Genomic DNA, 7518 nt, shown 5'->3' on the forward strand with positions numbered 1-7518 from the left:
ATAGGAAAGAAAAGGAAAGAAAGGGGATTGGCAAAAGAACAAAGAAGAGGTAAATTATTTGAGTTACTCAAATCCAATAAAAGACACCACCATGATGAACCCATTTATGACCTACAAGTTAGAAACTAATCTGCCATAAATTTTCAAAGAAAATTTCTTTGAAGCTGCAATAAGATGATAAAATAACATGTATCCACACATTTATAACATTACACTTATGCATCCAATGCTGTTGCAGAAAATAGAGTATATTTTATGTAGGTCTTATTTATTAAGAAAGGTCAAGAGTCAATTGTGATCATAAACTAACTTTGCTCCAAAAGGGAAGATTAACTTTAACAAAATAGATCAATCTTCATTAATATTTCCAAGTGACTTAGTGTATAATCAACTTTGCAAATTTGATAAAATTTTTTACAATTAGAAAGGAAGCTATTTCCCAGGTTTAGGGCATAAAATATTTAAGTCTATTATTTTTTAAAAGTTATCATCAGGGCACCTTGTAACAGTTGGTTAAGCATCCAACATTGGCTCAGGTTATGATCTCGCAGTTTGTGAGGTTGAGCCTACATCAGACTCTGTGATGACAACTCAGAACCTGGAGCCTACGTCAGATTGTGTCTCCCTCTCTCTCTCCCCCTCCCTTGCTCGTATTCTGTCTCTCTCTCTTTTTCTCTCTCTCTCAAAAATAAACATTAAATCTTTAAAATTAGCATCTATTATTGCTGTTAGTAGCATATCTAGACATATTCACTATCAGTTTAATATACTTTCAGTCACCTTCTAAGAAAGCTAAAATGGATTAATAAATGTCTCCTAAATCATCTGTTATTTTTCGTGATTGGAGACAATAGTCATGTGTACAATTATATTAAATGATTTGATAAATGCAGCTAAAAAGCTAATTTGATTGATTGGATTCGCAACACATTGCTTCAAAGTAAGTTGAATAATTTATCATTTACTTTATTAGGGCATTAAACTCAGCCAGTGATTATCATATATATCAACTTTAAACTTCATTAATAAGCTCTCACATACATACATATTTATTTCAAATAAATAAATTAATATAATATAATATGGCTCCTAATTTCCCACCTATTTCTCCTACATGGTGTTTTTCTGGTTTATATTCTGCCAGCGATTTTTCATCATTTATCTAGTTCATCAATCTAAAAACTAGAGACCATAATTGACTCTCCCTAAGTATTCCATCCTGTATAAGATATCACACAATTCTGACAAAATTCTTTTCAAATAATTTAGAATATTTTCATTTATATCTTTCTCCACTAGCACCATTTTAATCAGAATTATTATCATTATTCCTTTAGATAAATGAAATCAACTAATGGCCACCAGCATCCATACTTCCTCCCTCAACCCATTCCCCCACTCCATAGTTGAAGTTAACTTTCAAAATGTGAATCTGATCTTATTACCCCTCTCACTCCTTCAGTGATCATCATTTTTCTTAGAATATGGTCCTTTCCTTTAACTTCACTTTTAAAGCCCATTCATTATTCACTTTCCCTTGTATTCCTTGCTAGCCTCATTTGTGTATGCTTCTTTCAGTTTCACCAAAAGGTCAGGATACCTTCAGTGTTAGATACTAATATGTGGCTCTGCCTGGAGCATTTTTCTCCTTCCTCTTCACATAGTTAAAGCCCTCAGCTTCATATTTCATTTTTTTCCAGAAAGTTTTAAATCAGCACCCACTACAGAGGCTGATATACATAAATTTCCATATTTGATACCTAATGAACTTTCCATTGAACTGTGCAGTTTTCTGTGAACATGCCTGTTTTCTATATCATATCTCTTAGTGCTTACCGGTAGAGTGAACACTTGTTCAAGACTCAAATACTTTTGAATGGATTTATGAAAGAACGAATGTGTACATTTTAGCTTGGATGTATGTTTAAATAGATCTGCTTCTCATTCACTGTCTATTGTGTGTGTGTATGTATGTATGTGGTTGTTTAGCACACAGACTGTCAACAAACTTCAAATTATATGTACCTGCCAACTTCTTACCCTAACAATTTGAAATAGAATAAAAAGCAATTCATCAATTCCTTTTATCATACTATTGAATAAAAACAAGAGATTTCTTTTTTTTTAGTTAACCTTATAAAATTACATGTTAAATCTATGGAACATGAGTACATTTCAATACTAAAACAAGAAGCCAGCTTTAGTTGTAAACATGAGTATTTAGCCATTTCTCTCTTTATCAGTGTCATTAAAAAGATGTACAAGAACATTCAATATTACTGATTTCTTTATAAAAATATGTAGGGGGAAAAGTTACTGCAATATGAAAGAACTAATAAGAACTTATTTTCACTTTCCTTATCATGCAAATGAGATATCAAAATTTTAAATCATAACTTATTCTCTGACAAACAGCAAGTACTAAATTGGAATATGTCAACTCTTTTGAAATATTTTTTTATTGTTTAGCTTCTCCTGTTTCTCTTTGGTGTCAAACAAAGTACACAAAGGGAACACAATTGATAAATCAGTTGTCAATGTTAGATAATTAGTTCCATTATTCCAAATTTAAGTTTTAAAGTTTAATATATCCATTACAAAACTATGAAATAGTAATACTATGAAAATTGATGTTCATAAATATAGTGCTTAAATGAAAGTTATAATAAAAATTTTATGGAATAATTTAGAAGACTTATAATGTCCCAGATGTTTTGGGTAAAGATTTTGATAATTGTTCTTGCATTTTAGAGATTTAACTTAATTTTTAAATTTTAATATTTATTTATATTTTGAAGGAGAGATAGAGAATGAGCAGGGGATGGGCAGAGAGAGAGGGAGACACAGAATCCAAAGCAGGCTCCAGGCTCTGAGCTGTCAAAACAGAGCCCCATGTGGTGCTTGAATCCACGAGCAGCAAGATCATGACCTAAGATGAAGTTTGATGCTCAACCTACTGAGCCACCCAGGCATCCCGCATTTTAGGCATTTTGTTTTTATTTATTTATTTTTTAGCATTTTAATTTTTTTAATTTTTATTTTTTATAGTTTATTGTCAAGATGGTTTACATTTAACACCCAGTGCTAATCCCAACAAGTGCCCTCCTCCATACCCATCACCTGCCTTCCCCACTCCCCCACCCCCCCTCAGCCCTCAGTTTGTTCTCAGCATTCAAGAGTCTCTCATGATTTGCCTCCCTCCTCTCCCCAACTATTTTTCCCCTTCTTCTCCCACTTCATCCTCCGTTAACTTCCTCCTAATCCACTTATATGTGCAAACATATGGTATTTGTCCTTCTCTGCCTGACTTATTTCACTCAGCATAACACCTGCATTTTAGGCATTTTAAAAGAAATTCTCTATAATTTATTCTGAAAATTGTCTTCATAAAAGTATATCTCATATAATGAAAACAGAATTTTACTCTCTCTCTCTCTCTATATATATATATATATATATGTTTTTTTTGAGAGGTAGAGAGTGAGAAAGCAGGGAGAGAGGCAGAAAGGGAGAGAGAGAGAATATCTTAAGCAGGCTCCATGCTCAGTGCAGAGCCTGACATGGGTATCAATCTCAGGATCAAGAGAGGATGACTTAAGCTTAAATTGAGTCAAATGCTTAACCAACTGAGCCACCCAGGCACCCTGGAAACAAACATTTTGATTGAATAATTTTTCAGTGAGTTATTAAACAAAAGGATTAATTATTTTTGAAGTAAAGCATTAAGCAAATAAAAACATTTTCACAGAGCTAACAGAAGTGTTTCTTTAAAATCTAAGCAAGATGTATTGTTTCTGTTTAATTTTTCTTTCAAATGAAATATTTTAAAATTCATTTTAGCATATTTTTATTGTCTTCAGTTCCTTGATTTCTGTGTTTCTTGATATTTTTTTTCTTTTATCTTTATGAACATTAAGAAAGCTACAAAAGGTGGACTCTGCTTCTACATGTACTAACTATATACATGACTTCCAATTGTTGTCTTAGGCAAATGACACTTGGTAATTTATTGTACCTCTCTGTTCTTCATTGTTCATGTCAATGAGATGGGGGCAAAAAATAGTACCTCCCCATATAGTTAATAGCATTAAATAAATTCATACAAGTATAGTTCTTAAACATAATGAAGTTAATTCTTAACATTTAATGGTCTTTTTATTTCATTACATTGGTGAAGGAAATGAAAAATGCAATGAGTGGGATGAGATGGAAAATATAATTGATAACTTTGCAAGTAATTTTTAACCAGTTAGGCTATTTCTCAGTATTGGATACTCATTCTTCAAGAAGCATAACAATAATGAATGCAAAACCAACTAAGTTGTATAATAGCATTAATGTCTTATAAAATACAAACAGGCCATTGCTTTATTCTAAAAATACAATGAACACTTTTATTTTTAATACTATTCTTATGAAAGCCAGTCATTCATTTGGTAACGAATAGGAAGCAGGCATAGGATTTGTAGGCAAATAGGAATAAAGCGTGGGTAAGTGCTTTAGAGTGCTACCTCTAGAATCAAGTGTCTTGAGCTAAGCATCCAATTTCTGCTATTTGCTAGCTGTATGCTTTCTCAACTGTGAATTATGAATAAACAGAGTTTGTACATTATTTTTCAGAAAGTACATTCTTATACTAAGCACAGAATATGCACTATTATTATAATTATTGTATGTTAATGATGAAAACCACAAGATGAGAATCACCACAGTAGACCACCAAAATATAATGGTTTTGATTTCTTAGTTGAAGTGCTTTTAAAATTCTAGAGGTTAATTTGTTTAATATAAATAGGCAAAGTAAACATAATGAATTAAATATTCAGTTATGAAGTGTTCTTACCACAGAACCAAAGCAAAAACAAAGGGGCAGGAATAAACATTTGAAAGTAATGGATATGCTTATTACATTGATTGTCATGATGGTTTCATTGTTTTATGCATCTTTCCAAACTCATCAAATTGTATATATTAAATATGTTCTTTTTTTGGTAATTTATTATACCTCAATAGAGCTGTTTTGAGAAATTTATTTCTCTGACTCGGTAATATTACTTACTTAAGTAAATATAAAATTTCCACTTTGCTTGAGTGTGTATCTCCACACACTATGAATGTATGAAAGAATAATTCTTTATTAGGGCTTACTGTATTCTACTTTGGTAGGATTAATTTAGGTGTAAAATTTTGAATTTTGAATGGAAGATGTTAGCAGGTCTAATGATACTATGGAATCCATTCCATGAATTTGAATTGCCCACCGCACATTTGAAAATAAGTAAATTGAGAAAATTATATGGTGATAACTCAATAAATTAGTGAAAATTACATCAAAGGAACTAATAATGAACTGACTATATTTCCCAAGAGTGGACAGATAGTCATTTGAATTTTGTGTATTTAGAAGAGACTTGTAATAGCATTTTTGTCAGTTGGAGTTGGTAAGAAATAGTCTTTGGTTGTTGAGAGATACTGACATTAACTTTGCTTTTCTAGAGATAATTTATTATTATTACATAAAGGAGGATTAACATTGTGTGATCTTTGTTTTGAGATGAGTGCTTTCTAGATAGAGTAAGGCACCCTCACAGAGGGAACAGTCAAACGTGCACTGCCACATACAGACAACTAAATTTGTGCTACAGATCTGACTATTTGGTTCTGTTATTCAAAATAACCCAGAAGAACAACATTTAAGTAGCACCCTAAAATTTACCCATACCTATTGCTTCTGGGCCTTGTTACTCTTTTCTTGTACAGAAATTTACCATCAGAATAAAGAGCAACTTTTACGTCCAGAGTAATAGGAAGAAATGATGTCCTAAAATGTAACACTGCTTGTCATAGCAGTCTTGTGAAATCAACATTATTACCAAGCAGATGGAAAGTCTGAAGTACAAAGAGGGTAATTGTCTAATGACACAAAATTAATAGCTGAAGAGAAAAAAAGACCATGATCACCTAACTCACTAGACCTCATGACCAATAAATTAAAAAGAACTACTGAGTACTTTCCCTATTTGACATATCTATTGCAATTAATTAGTACTAGTTACCACTATTCTTTCATTTTGCAAGACTTAATGCATTTTTGAAAGTCTTGTCATTTATAAAATTTAGTGTTTGGTATTACTTGAAGATATAGCTTCCAAGAATCTTAGAACAAAATGATCCCCAGCAAATTACTCTTCTATTCCTTGGGGTTACCAATGAGCTGTACATATGAGGTAAAACAATAGATTCAAACAAAAAACAAAAAAAGCAAAACAAAAAACAAACAAAAAAACCAGTCAATTCAAAATACTCCTTTTAAAGTCTTTCTTCAAGGGCCCTTTTTCTTCCATATATTCATAGCTCCACAATAGAAGCCTGATTGCTGTGTGTAGTGTATATTTAAAGCTTAAGGAAAGACTTATATCTACTCACAAATGCAAAATGTCATTTCAGAGGATACATTTTTCCAAGAAAGGAAGTTAACAGAGTGACAAGGCATGTCCAGACCACTTCACCTACTCTTGTTCCATTGAGGAGAAGAGAACAATGATAGATCACTTTTACTCTTCTAGATTTCCTTACCACATGAACTAACAAAAAAAGAAAGTACAAGAGAGGAAAGAAATAACGTGAGGATAAAATATGCATTGAAAATTGATAGGGGGGGCTTATGTCTTTTACTGACATAGGAAAAACAATTAACATGCTAATTCTATTGTCTTAAGAGTCTTTAAAATCACCTGTAGCCTCAATAATCACCTGAAATCATAAGATTCAAAAATGCTATTGTAGTTGCATCTGGATGGCTCAGTCGGTTGAACGTCCAACTCTTGATATGGGCTCAGGTCATGATATCACAGTTCATGGGGTTCAAGCCCCACGTCAGCTCTGCGCTGACAGCATGGAGCCTACTTGGAATTTTCTCTCTCTCTCTCTCTGTCTCTCCCTTTCTCCCTCTCTCTTACTCTCTTTCTCTCAAAATAGATAATAAACATTTTTAAAAATTGCTTTTAATGCTTATTTATTTTTGCATGTGAGAGACAGACAGAGCATAGGCCAGGGAGGGGCAGTGAGAGATGGAGACATAGAATCCCCAGCAGGCTCCAGTCTCTGAGCTGTCAGCACAGAGCCCAACGTGGGGCTTGAACTCAAGAGCCGTGAGATAATGACCAGAACCGAAGTAGGAAGCTTAACCAACTGACCCACCCAGGTGCCTCTAAAGAAACACTTTAAAAATGCTATTATAACCATGGTTATGGTTTATTACACTGAAAGAATACAGATTAAAATCAACAAAGGGAAGAGGTAGCAATATGTGGGTTGAAAGTTAGTGGAGCCAAGATGCAAGCTTTCCGGTGACCTTTCCCAGTGGAGTAACATAGACACGCATTCAGTACTCTATGAACTATGCATGATAAAATGTATGAAGTGATGTCAAGAAGGTAAATTCAGCTGAGCCTAGTTATCCAGGATTTTTTGAGGGATTCAGTCATGAAATTGACAGAAATTAACTACTATTTGTGT

Source organism: Hyaena hyaena, unplaced genomic scaffold (assembly GCF_003009895.1).
Source record: "Hyaena hyaena isolate Hyena2069 unplaced genomic scaffold, ASM300989v1 scaffold_1266, whole genome shotgun sequence".
Lineage (NCBI taxonomy): Eukaryota > Metazoa > Chordata > Mammalia > Carnivora > Hyaenidae > Hyaena > Hyaena hyaena.